The 13,764-nt window shown below is 42.2% G+C and overlaps 1 long non-coding RNA gene across 1 annotated transcript in view; it reads left to right on the top strand.

The window, feature by feature from the left end:
- The window catches only part of LOC132211008 (uncharacterized), a 181,763-nt gene extending 168,777 nt beyond the window's left edge, over nt 1–12,986 (top strand). Inside the window, exon 4 of the long non-coding RNA XR_009447290.1 lies at nt 12,541–12,986. This is a non-coding gene — a long non-coding RNA (uncharacterized LOC132211008). The remainder of the gene's footprint in view (nt 1–12,540) is intronic.
- Nucleotides 12,987–13,764: the final 778 nt, after the last annotated feature.

Here is a 13,764-nt window from a genome sequence, read left to right on the forward strand (position 1 = left end):
ACTAGTGGAGTTTTCCTGTGTATTGTAACTGTAGAACAATGGTAATGTTTATTGTAGTTGTAGTGCAGTGTTTGTGTGTACTGTGACTGTAGAACAGTTTTAGAGTGAATAGTGACTGTTGAGCAGTGTTAGTTTGTGTTTTAACTGTAGAGAAGTGTTAGTATGTGTTGTAACTGCAGTGCAATGTCAGTACACGTTCTGAATGTCGAGTAGAGTTGTTGTACTCTGTGACTGTATAGCAGTGTTAGTGTGGACTGTGACTGTAGAGAAATGTTAGTTTGTGTTGTAACTGTAGAGCAGCCTTAGTCTGTATTGTAAATGCGGTGCAATGTTGGTGTGCGTTGTGAATGTCGAGCAGTATTAGTGTGTATTGGTGTTGTAGTGCATTGTTAATGTGTATTGTAATTGTAGTGCAGTGTAAGTGTATATTGCAACTGCACTGCAGTGCTAGTGGGTATTGTGACTGTAACACAGTGATATTGTGTATTGTAACTGTAGAGTACTGTTAGTGTGTAGTGCAACTGTGGAGCAATGTTAGTGTTTCTTGTGACTGTAAAGCAGTGTTAATCCGGTTTGTTAAGATAGGGCAGTTCTAGTGAATATTGTGACTGTAAACCAGCCTTATGGCATATTGTGACTGTAGAGCAGTGGTAGAGTGTATTGGAAGTGTAAAGCAGTACTAGTGTATGTTCTAACTGCAAGGCAACATTAGTGTGTATTGTAACTGCAGTGCGGTATCAGTGTTTATTGTGTCTGTAATGCAGTCTTGGGTGTGTATAGTGATTATAGAGAGCATTCACGTGCTCTGAGAGTAGAGCGCTTTTAGTGTGTATTGAAATTTTGAAACAGTGTTAGTGTGTATTCTAACTGTTGTGGAGTGTTATTGTGTACTGTAACAGTAGTACAGCTTTGATATTTACTGTGACTGTATTGCAGTCTTTGTGTATAATGTGACTGCATAGCAACGTTAGTGTGCATTGTAAAGGTTACGCAGAGTAGTTGTGTATTGTAGCTGTGTTGCTGTGTTACTGTGCTTTCTAACTGTAGTGGAGTGTTATTGTGCATTATAACTGTTATAAGTGTTGATGTGCATCGTGACTATATTGCAGTGTTTGTGTGTAGTGTCACTGTGTAGCAGTGTTAGCATGTATTGTAAAGGTCATGCAGAGTAATTGTGTATTGTAACTGTATTGCAATGTTAATGTGTGTTGTAACTGTAGAGCAATGTTTGCGTGTGTTGTGAATGTTTGGATCAGAAATTGGCTTGCTGAAAGAAGACAGAGGGTGGTGGTTGATGGGAAATGTCCATCCTAGAGACCAGTTACTAGTGGTGTACCGCAAGGGTTGGTGTTGGGTCCACTGCTGTTTGTCATTTTTATAAATGACCTGGATAAGGGCGTAGAAGGATGGGTTAGTAAATTTGCAGACGACACTAAGGTCGGTGGAGTTGTGGATAGTGACAAAGGATGTTGTAGGTTACATAGAGACATAGATAAGCTGCAGAGCTGGGCTGAGAGGTGGCAAATGGAGTTTAATGCGGACAAGTGTGAGGTAATTCACTTTGGTAGGAGTAACCGGAATACAAAGTACTTGGCTAATGGTAAGATTCTTAGTAGTGTAGATGAGCAGAGAGATCTCGGTATCCATGTACACAGATCCTTGAAAGTTGCCACCCAGGTTGCCAGGGCTGTTCAGAAGGCATACAGTGTTTCAGCTTTTATTAACAGAGGGATCGAGTTCCGGAACATGAGGTTACACTGCAGCTGTGCAAAACTCTGGTGCGGCCGCACTTGGAGTACTGCGTACAGTTCTGGTCACCGTATTATAAGAAGGATGTGGAAGCTTTGGAAAGGGTGCAGAGGAGATTTACTAGGATGTTGCCTGGTATGGAGGGAAGGTCTTACGAAGAAAGGCCGAGGGACTTGAGGCTGTTTTCGTTAGAGAGAAGAAAGTTGAGAGGTGACTTAATTGAGACATATAAGATAATCAGAGGGTTAGATAGAGTGGATAGGGAGAGCCTTTTTCCTAGGATGGTGACGGCGAGCACGAGGGGGCATAGCTTTAAATTGAGGGATGAAAGATATAGGACAGATGTCAGAGGTAGTTTCTTTACTCAGAGAGTAGTGAGGGAATGGAACACTTTGCCTGCAACAGTAGTAGATTCACTAACTTTAGGTCCATTTAAGTCGTCATTGGATAAGCATATGGACGTACATGGAATAGTGTAGGTTAGATGGGCTTGAGATCGGTATGACAGGTCGGAACAACATCGCGGGCTGAAGTGCCTGTACTATGCTGTAATGTTCTATGTTCTATGTTCTTTGTAATGGTAGTGCAGGTTTTGTATAATGTAACTATAGAGCAGTGTTAATGTGTAATTGTGTGTTGTAACTGTAGTGCAGTGCTGATGCACGTTGTAACTGTAGAATGCTGTTAGTGTGTACTCAGGCTGCAAAGCAGTGTATTGTATCTCTAGAGAATTGTAAGTGTCTGTTGTGACTAGACAAGTTTTATTGTGCATTGTAACTGTAATGTGGTGTTATTGTGTATTGTAACAGTACATCAGCTTTAATCTATTATAACAGTGGAGCAGTGTTAGAGTGTATTGTGACTGTACAGCAGTACAAGTGAATCTTGTGAGGTAAGGAGGTTTATGTGGGTATTGTGATGGAAGTGTTTTGTTACTGTGTATTGTAAGTGTAATGCAGTGTTAGTTGCTTTTCTAACTGGATTGCAGTGTTAATTTTTACTTAACCGTTGAGCAGTGTTTGTTTTATAATTGCTGTAGAACGCTGTTAATGTGTATTGTTAATGATAGAGCTGTGTTATTGTATAATGTGACTTTAATGCAGTTTAACTGCCTTTGTGAATCTAGAGCACTGCCGGTGAACATTGTGACTGTAAAACAGTCATAGTGTGTACTGTTACGTAAGAGCAGTGTTAGTGTGTATTGTAAGTATAAAGCAGTGTTAGTGTGTATTCTCAATATTGTGCAGAGTTAATTTTTTTCTAACTGCAGAGTGTGTGCTGTGACTGTAGGGCAGTGTTAGTGTTTGATGTAATTGTAATGCATTGTTGGTTTGTACAGTGACTGCAGAACCCTGTTAGTGTGTATTGTAACGGTCGTGCAGGATTTGTGTAACTGTAGAGCAGTGATAGTGTGTACTGTGACTGCAGAGTGGTGGTAGTGTGTGCCTTGACTATAGAGCAGTGTTACTGTCAATAATGACTGTTGAATAGTATTAGTGTTTATTGTAACTGTACTGCTTTGTTAACATGTATTTTAACTGTAGAGCAGTGTTTGTGTATTCTTTGCCTGTAATGCATTGTTTGTGAGTGTTGTGACTGTACAGCGGCATTATTTTCCATTGTATCTGCAGAGCAGTGTTACTGTGTATTGTCACTGTTGAGCAGAGTTACTGTACGTTGTTAGTGCTGGGCAGTATTTTTGAGTGATGTCACTTTCAAGCGGTGTTAGTCCATATTGTAAATGTAATGCCATGATAGTGTGCAAAGACAGAGTAAAGCAGTGTTTGTGCATTGTAACTGTAGAGCAGTGTTAGTATGTATTGTGACTTTTGAGCAGTGTTAGTGTTTATTGTTATTGTTGTGCAGTTGTAGTGTGCTTAGGGGCAATAGAGCAGTGTTAGTATATATTGTAACTGTAGCGCAGTGTCAGTGTGTAATGTAACTGCAAAGTAGTAATAGTCTGTACTGTGACTGTAGAGCAGTGTTAGTGTGAATGGTGGCTGTAGAACAGTGTCAGTGTCTATTGTGCCTGTAGTGTGGTGTAAGTGTGCATTGTAACTGTTGAGCAGTGTTAGTGTGTATTGTGAATGTTGAGCAGTGTTAGTGTCTACAGTGAATGCACTGAAGTGTTAGTGTGTATTGTGAATATAGAGCACTATGAGCAGATATTATGACTTTGAAGTAGCATTAGGGCACATTGTAACTGTAGAGCATTGTTGCTGTGTATTGTGAATGTATAGCAGTATTAGTGTGTGTTGTAACTGTAGAGCCGTGTAAGTTTATACTGTAACTGTAGAGGAGTGTTGGCATGTATTGTGACTGAGAAGCAGTGTTATTGTGTATTGTAACTGTAGTGCACTCTAAGTGTGTATCTAGGGCAGTGCTCATGAATATTGTGACTGTAAAGTTGTCTTATGGTGTATTGTGACTCTAGAGTGGTGTTAGTATGTATTGTAAGTGTAGAGCAATGTTAGCATGTATTTTAACTGCAGAGCAATGTGACTGTATAGCAGTGTTAGTGTGTATTGTGGCCAAAGAGCAGTGTTCGAGTGTATTGTAACTGTAGGGCAGTGCCAGTGTGTAATGTGACTATAGAGCAGTGATAAGTGTGTGCTGTGACTTTAGAGCAATGTTAGTGTAATAGTGACTGTAGTGCAGTGTTAGTGTGTCTTGCGAGTGTGGAGCACTGTTAGTATCTGTTGTGACTGTAAGATGTTTTAGTGTGTATTATGAATATAAAGCTGTATTAGCATGTATTGTGACTTTGAAGTGGTGTTAGGGCTTATTGTAACTGCAGAGCCATGTTGGTGTGTATTGTGACTGCATAGCAGTGTTAGTGTGTGTTGTGACTTGAGAGCAGTTTTAGTTTTCTATTGAATCTGCTCAGCAATTTTCATCTGCTTTGCAACTGCAGTGCAATGTTAGTGCACGGTGTGACTGTAGAGCAGTGTGTGTATTGTTGTTGTAGTGAGGTGTTAGTGTGTAATGTAACTGCAGAGCAGTGTCAGTATGTATGGTGACTGTCAAGTGGCATGTTCTAACTGTAGTGCAGTGTCAGTCTGTACCTCAACTGCATAGCAGTGGTAATGTGTATTATGACTGTTGAGCAGTGTTAGTGTGTATAGGGGCAATAGTGCAGTGTTAGTATGTATTGCAACTGTAGTGCAGTGTTCGCGTGTATTTTAACTGTAGAGCAGAGTTACTGTGTTTAGTAAGTGCAAAGCGGTATTTTTGAGTGTTGTGACTTTTGAGTGGGGTTTGACTGTACTGTAAATGTAATGTAAGGCAAGGCTAGATAAATTTTGGAACAGTAAAGGAATTAAGGGTTATGGTGTGCGGGTGAGTAAGTGCAGCTGAGTTTCAAGAAGATCAGCCATGATCTTACTGAATGGCAGGGCAGGCTCAAGGGGCCAGATGGCCTACTGCTGCTCCTAGTTCTTATGCTCCTATAACCTACATAAACTACACATCCCTGAACACTAGAGGCAATTTGGTACGGCCAATCCATCTAGCCTACACATCTTCAAATTGTGGGAGGAACCCGGAGCAAACTCCATACAGACAGTTGCATGAACGTGGAATCAAACCAGGGTCCTTGGTGCTGTGAGGCAGCAGTGCTAACCACTAAGCACTGAGCCTGTATTATTGCACCTGTTGTGCAGTTTAAGTGTAAATTGTAATTGTTGAGCAGAGTTAATGTGTATGATGAGTGTTGAGCTGTTTTAGTGTCTATTGTCAGCGTACTGCTGTATTAGTGTGAATTGTGAGTATAGAGCAGTATGAGCAGGTATTTGAAGTGGCATTAGAGCACATCGTAAGTGTAGAGCACTGTTGGAGTGTGTTGCAAATGTATAGCAGTGCTAGTGTGTGTTGTAACTGTAGAGCATTGTTATTTTATATTGTAGCTGCAGTGCAATGTTATTGTAGACAATAAAATGTGAGGCTGGATGAACACAGCAGGCCCAGCAGCATCTCAGGAGCGCAAAAGCTGACATTTTGGGCCTAGACCCTTCATCAGAGAGGGGGATGGGCTGAGGGTTCCGGAATAAATAGGGAGAGAGGGGGAGGCGGACCGAAGATGGAGAGAAAAGAAGATAGGTGGAGAGGAGAGTATAGGTGGGGAGGTAGGGAGGGGATAGGTCAGTCCAGGGAAGACGGACAGGTCAAGGAGGTGGGATGAGGTTAGTAGGTAGGAGATGGAGGTGCGGCTTGGGGTGGGAGGAAGGGATGGGTGAGAGGAAGAACAGGTTAGGGAGGCAGAGACAGGTTGGACTGGTTTTGGGATGCACTGGGTGGGGGGGAAGAGCTGGGCTGGTTGTGTGGTGCAGTGGGGGGAGGGGACGAACTGGGCTGGTTTTGGGATGCGGTGGGGGAAGGGGAGATTTTGAAGCTGGTGAAGTCCACATTGATACCATTGGGCTGCAGGGTTCCCAAGCGGAATATGAGTTGCTGTTCCTGCAACCTTCGGGTGGCATCATTGTGGCACTGCAGGAGGCCCATGATGGACATGTCATCTAAAGAATGGGAGGGGGAGTGGAAATGGTTTGCGACTGGGAGGTGCAGTTGTTTACTGCGAACCGAGCGGAGGTGTTCTGCAAAGCGGTCCCCAAGCCTCCGCTTGGTTTCCCCAATGTAGAGGAAGCCACACCGGGTACAGTGGATGCAGTATACCACATTGGCAGATGTGCAGGTGAACCTCTGCTTAATGTGGAAAGTCATCTTGGGGCCTGGGATAGGGGTGAGGGAGGAGATGTGGGGGCAAGTGTAGCATTTCCTGCGGTTGCAGGGGAAGGTGCCGGGTGTGGTGGGGTTGGAGGGCAGTGTGGAGCGAACAAGGGAGTCATGGAGAGAGTGGTCTCTCCAGAAAGCAGACAGGGGTGGGGATGGAAAAATGTCTTGGGTGGTGGGTTCGGATTGTAGATGGCGGAAGTGTCTTAGGATGATGCGTTGTACCCGGAGGTTGGTGGGGTGGTGTGTGAGAACGAGGGGGATCCTCTTTGGGCGGTTGTGGCGGGGGCGGGGTGTGAGGGATGTGTTGCGGGAAATGCGGGAGATGCGGTCAAGGGCGTTCTCAACCACTGTGGGGGGAAAGTTGCGGTCCTTGAAGAACTTGGACATCTGGGATGTGCGGGAGTGGAATGCCTCATCGTGGGAGCAGATGCGGCGGAGTCAGAGGAATTGGGAATAGGGGATGGAATTTTTGCAGGAGGGTGGGTGGGAGGAGGTGTATTCTAGGTAGCTGTGGGAGTTGGTGGGCTTGAAATGGACATCAGTTACAAGCTGGTTGTTATTGTGTCATTGTGTTTTGTTATTGTTATTGTGTTTTGTTATTGTTATTGTGTTTTCTAACTTTATTGCACTGTGAGTGTGTCATGCAACTGCAGAGCAGTGCTAGGGAACATTGTGACTGTTGAGCAGTCTTATGGTATATTGTGACTATAGAGCAGTGCTAATGTGGACTGAAAGTGTAAAACCGTGCTAGCATGTATTTTAACTGTAGAGCAACGTGACTGTGTAACAGTGTTAGTGTGTATTGTACCTGTAGTGCAGTGTCAGTGTGTAATGTAACTGTAGAACAGTTCTAGTGTGTACAGTGACTGTAGAGCAGTTTTAGAGTGAATGGTGACTGTAAACAGTGTTAGATTTTATTGTGACTGCAGTGCAGTATAGTGTGCTTTGCAAGTGTCGAACAGCATTAGTCCATTGTGACGGTAATGCAGTTTAGTGTGCATTATGAGTATTGAGCTATATTAGCACATATTGTGACTTTGAAACAGTGTTAGGGCGTATTACAACTGTAGAGCAGTGGTGGTATGTATTGTGACTGTAAAGCAGAGTCAGTTTTTACTGAATCTGTAGAACAGTGTTAGTCTGTATTGTAACTGCAGCGCAATGTTACTGCATGTTGTGACAGCAGACCAGTGTGAGTGTGTATTGTTTTTGTAGTGCAGTGTTAGTGTATATTGCAACTGCAGTGCAGTGTTAGCGTGTAATGTAAAGACAAGCAGAGTAATTGTTTATTGTAACTGTAGTACAGTGTTTGTGTGCATTGTAACTATAGAGCAGTGTTCTTATGTACTATGACTGTAAAGCAGTGTTATTGTCTATTGTAAGTGTAAAGCAACATTAGAGAGCATTCTAACTATAGTGCATTGTTGGTCTGTATTGTAACTGTAGAGAAGAATTAGTGTGTAGTGTGACTGTACAGCAGTGCAAATGACACTGTGACGGTAAAGAAGTCTTAGTGTGTATTGTGACAGAAGAGCAGTCTTAGTGTGTATTGTAAGTGCAAAGTAGCGTTAAACAAAGAACAAAGAAAATTACAGCACAGGAACAGGCCTTTCGGCCCTCCAAGGCTGCGCCGATCGAGATCCTCTGTCTAACCTGCCATCTATTTTCTAATGGTCTGTGCCCATTTGCTCCCTGCACATCCATGTACCTATCCAAATATATCTTAAAAGACTCTAACGTGTCTGCGTCTACCACCTCCGCTGGAAACGCATTCCAGGCACCCATCACCCTCTGCGTAAAGAACTTTCCACGCATATCTCCCTTAAACTTTCCTCCTCTCACTTTGAACTCATGACCCCTAGTAATTGAATCCCCCACTCTGGGAAAAAGCTTCTTGCTATCCACCCTGTCTATATCCCTCATGATTCTGTAGACCTCAATCGGGTCCCCCCTCAATCTCCGTCTTTCTAATGAAAATAATCCTAATCTACTCAACTAATCCTAATCTAACTCTACTGCAGTAACCGCTGAACATTCATAGTGTGCATTGTGACAGTAAAGCATCGTTAGTGTGTATTGTAATTGTAGTGCAGTGTTAACGTGTATCGTGACTGTAGAAGACTGTTTGTGTGTATTGTAATGATAGAGCAGTGCTATTGTAAATTGTGACTGTAAAGCAATGTTAGTGTCTTTTGTGACTCTAGAGCAATGGTAGTGTGTATTGTCAGTGTAGATCAAAAATCAATGACACCAGCTTATAGTCCAACAGGTTTATTTGTAAAGATAAGCTTTCAGAGTCACGCTTCTTCTTCAGGTGTACACCATAGTCTAACACTGTAGTTTAGTGTTAATGTATATTCTGAATGTAGAGCCACATTAGTGTACATTCTAACCATAGAGCTGTGTATTTTAACTGCACAGCTGTGGTACTGTTTACTGTAAGTGCAGAGCCATATTTGTGTGTTGTGACTGCTGAGCAGTGTCGTGAATATTGTAGCTCTACTGCAGTGTTACTCTGTATTGTAACAAGAAACCAGTATTATCATGCATTGTGACTATGAAGCGGAGTTAGGGTGTATTGTAACTGTAGAGCAGTGTTGGTGTGTGTTATTACTATATAACATTGTTAGTGTATCTTGTGACTTTAGTGCAGTGTTTGTGTGCATTGTGACTGTAGTACAGCGTTAGTATGCATTGTAAGTGTAAGGCAATGTTAGTGTGTTTTTTAACGCTAGTGCAGATCTATTATGTATTGTAACTGAAGAAAAGTGCACATTATGACTGTAGAGTAGGACTTGTGTGTAATGTGACTGCAGAGCTGTGATCATTTGTATTCTGACTATAGTGCAGTGTTTGTGTGAATAATGACTGTCAAGCAGTGTTGGTGTGTATTGTAACTGTCGAGAAATGTTAGTGTGCATTGTGAGTATAGAATATTGTTAGTGTCTATTTTGACTGTAGTGCAATGTTAATGTACATTGTGACCATTTCTGAAGATGGGTCTAGGCCCGAAACATTCTTGCTCCTCTGATGCTGCTTGGCCTGCTGTGTTCATCCAGCTCTACACCTTGTTATCTCTTAATTTGTATTGTGACTACAGAACAGTGTTAGTGCTACTAAGTGTAAAGGAGAGTTAGCATGTTACTAACTGAAATGCAGTGTTAGTGTGTATTGTAACTATGGAGCAGTGTCAGTGTGTAACTGGAATGCAGTGTGAGAGTGTATTGCGACTCTATGCAGGTTTAGAGTGTGTGGTGACTGTAGAGCAGTGTTTGTGTCTATTCTCATTGTAGTGCAGTTTTAGTGTGTTATGTGATTATGGAGCAACATTGGTGTGTATTGTGACTGTAGAGCAGTTTCGTATGGGTTGTAATTGTAGAGTAGTGGCAGTGTGTATTGTGGCTGTAGGGCACTGTTAGTGTCTATTGTAACTATGGTACAGTGCTTGTGCATAATGTAGCTGTAGAGCAGTGATAATGTAACTGTAGAGCAGTGATAATGTAACCTCTGACTATAGAGTAGTGTTTGTATGAATAGTGACTGTCAAACAGTGTTCGTGTGTATTGTGAGTGTAGAGCAGTGTTAGTGTCTACTTTGACTGTAGTGCAGTGTTAATGCACATTGTGACTATTGAGTATTGTTAATGTGTATTATAAGAATGAAGTCATAGAAAAGTGGTGAATATTGTGATTGTAAACCAGTCTTAATTTGTATTGTGACTGCAGAGAAGCAATAATGTGTATTGTAAGAATAAAGCAGAGTTAGCGTGTTACTAACTGAATGCAGTGTTAGTGTGTATTCTAACTATGGAGCAGTGTAGTGTGTATTGTAACTGCAAGGCAGTGTGAGAGTGTATTGAGACTCCAATACCGTGCAGTGTTTGTGACTATTCTCATTCCAGTGCAGTGTTAGTGTGTTTTGTGATTATGGGGCAATGTTAGTGTGTATTGTGACTGTAGAGTAGTGTTCATATGGGTTGTAACTGCAGAGCAGTGGCAGTGTTCATTGTGGCTGGAGGGCACTGTTTGTGTGTATTGTCACAGAAGAGCAGTGTTAGTGTTTACTGTAACTGTCAATCAGTATTTATGTGTATTGGAAATGTAGAACAGTGTTAGCGTGCATCACAACTTTGGTGTAGTTCTTGTTTCTGTGTACAGTCTATTAGAGCTCCGACTGTTTTAATAACGTAATAGGAAAATTGCCTTAAGGTGAGCAATGTACTGTCAACCAAATCTTATAAATCTGTGTTCAGTTTGAATTACTGAACATGACCAAAGACAAACATTATGCATCCGTTCTCTCCAGTTTCATTGGATCTAGTATTTCTACTCTCTTATACCCAGTTACAGGAACTTCACCCTTCCTTTGTGACAGCAACAATGAGGTATTCTCTCAGCATCTGAATCATGCTCTTTGCCGTGTCATGATTTCTTTCTCTCATTCCTAATAAGCTTTACATTTTAAAAAATTGTCCTTTTAACTTTTCACAAAGATTGTTGAGTGCCTGTTAGAGTTTCCTGGATTTTTTTTGTGCGCTATCTTAATTCTGCCCTCTTTCTACCTACCCTGCACTCTCACATACTGTCTGTTTTTCCATTCTTTTCTGTCCCTTTGTTATAACTTGTTCGGTTTCATTTTAATCTCTTCTCTTTTTTACTCAGGAAACTCTAGCTTTCTTTCTTACGGAATTATGTTTGCTTTATACACTGGGATTAATTGTCTTGAAGCCTTGTCATTGCCCAAGGGCTGTTTCCTTGGCCCAGTTAAATCACCTTTTAAACCTGCCATTCCTCACTGGAAGGAGCGTTGGAAATCAAACCCCATTATTCCTGGAAATATCATTAAACGTTAAAGATTTTCTAAGTTTGTAAAATTCCCCAATGTACCTGTATTTTAGACACAGGTTGATAGAAAACAGACCAGGTCTCTGGAGTTAACAAGAATTACTGTTTCTTACTAGGGTGCAGGGATTTACCAGGTTGCTAACGGGACTGGAGGGCAGGTCTTATAAGGAAAGGCTGAGGGAGCTAAGGCTTTTCTCATTGGACCAAAGAAGGATGAGAGGTGATTTGACAGAAGTGTACAAAATGATGAAAGGCATAGATAGAGTGGATAGCCAGAGACTTTTTCCCAGGGCAGGAATCGCTATGACGGGGGGCATCATTTTAAGGTGATTGGAGGAAGGTCTGGGGGGTTTGGCAGAGGTAAGTTCTTCACACAGAGAGTGGTGGGTGCATGGAATGCACTGCCAGCAGTGGTAGTGGAGTCAGATACTTTAGGGAAATTTAAGTGACTCTTGGATAGGCACATGGATGCTAATAAAATGTGAGGTATGCAGGGTAGTTTGATCTTAGAGTAGGATAATAGGTTGACACAATATCGTGGGCCAAAGGGCCTGTGCCGTGCTGTATTGTTCTATGTTCTATGTTACAATAAAATAGGCTCTTGTCACTGATGAACAATTATGAACTGTAACTCTACTTGTTAAAGTTCCAACTCTAATGCTCCAAACTGCCCCACTACACACACACATATACAGACAGAGGGGAAAAAAGTGTGCTCTGGTTTGGGGTAAGACTGGGAAAGCAATTAGACCGCGAGAAATATGAACTGGATAGGCCATTCAGCCCTTCGAACATTCTCTGCTGCTCAGAATAATCATAGATAACCTGACACTCCTCACATCCCCTTTCCTGCCTTTCCCTTGTAACTCTTGATTCCCCTGCAGTTCAAGAATCTATTCGTCTCAGCCTTAAATGTAGAGAAGGAGTCTGCCTACACTGGCTCTCTGTGGCAGGGAGTTCCAAAAACTCACAAACTTCTGAGAGAAGAAATTCCTCCTCATCTCCATCCGAAATTCACACCCCTTTAATCTGAGATTATGCATTCTGGTCCCAGACTCTCCTATGAATAGAAAAGAACAGTAATTTGTGACCACTTACATTTTTACAAAAACACACTGAAAATTGCTTACATCACCACACTCCACCACCTATATTAATAACAGAAATCATATATTTAAAATAACTAAGACAAAGTCCATCTTTGTTCAATTCACAGCTCATGGGTTCCCAAGGTCAAGGAAAAAACGTAAGCACATTCTCCACTGCTGCAGAATGCTGACACCAAATCTCGGGCCATTGGAATCCCAGACCGGACCACCATGCCACCGCAAAAGTCATGGGAAACATCCTCTCAACATTTACCATGTAAAGTCCCTGAAAAATCTGGTATGTTTCAGTGAAATCACTTCTCAGTGAGACTACTTCCCATTCTTTTAAATTTCGATGAGCAGAGTCCCAACCTGTTTAACCTTTGACCATAAGACAATCACTCCAAACCAGGGATCATTCTGGTGAACCTTGTCTGAACTGTCTCCAATGAAAAAACAAATAATTTTAGTGATCTCTGTTCACAGGGTTTACTGAGATACTTCCTGTGCTGATCAGAGTGTTGCTTCATGATCTTTCTTCTCCAGATGCTTCCGCTGAAATGTAGGAGGCACAGGGTGGATGCTTTACACTGATAAATGTTTCTGATTTAACTGAAAGTTCTGAAGAGAAAGTAAACTGGTTTTCTTCAGGCTTGAAGTGTGTGTTTTTTTAAATGAATGGAAAAGAGAGAGTCGCTGAGTTGGCAGAGATCTGATGGCTTCTCACTGCTGTATTCACAGCCCCAAACTACTTGGGAACCAATTAGGTTGGGGTCTAATTGAAGAAATGTTAGGCAATGGAAGGCAGACATTCAGCCCAACGTACCTGTTGTGGCTCTTCAAATCAGCATCACTATCCAGTGCCAACCCCCTGCCTTTGACCCATAACCTTGCACACTGTTTTTATGCAAATCATCATTCACTGCCTTCTGAAAGTCTCAACTGAACCTGTCTCCACCGCTTTTCCAAGCAGTGCATTCCACACCCTTGCTGATTGAAAAGAACATTTCTTCCTCTCACCCTTGCTTCTTTCTCAGATCCTTTTAAACCTGTGACCTTTCATTCTTGTTCATTTTACAAGTGGGGAGGATTTCTGCCTATTCACTCTGTCTAACGGTATCTCACTTGGGTGGTTGTGGTCAGTCAGTTCCCTTCTGAGCCTCCAACCAACCCAGTAGTCAAAGCACAGCATCCCCATAATTCACCCAGCAACACTCCCTACTCTTTAGGACTGACACACTGCACCTCACCCAGGCATATCCCAACGATGGCAGACTCACAACCTACCACCTGATGCTTTCATACACTGCCAGCTGTTCAACCTTGGCAGGCATATCACCCAAACACACAGC

Source organism: Stegostoma tigrinum, chromosome 26 (assembly GCF_030684315.1).
Source record: "Stegostoma tigrinum isolate sSteTig4 chromosome 26, sSteTig4.hap1, whole genome shotgun sequence".
Lineage (NCBI taxonomy): Eukaryota > Metazoa > Chordata > Chondrichthyes > Orectolobiformes > Stegostomatidae > Stegostoma > Stegostoma tigrinum.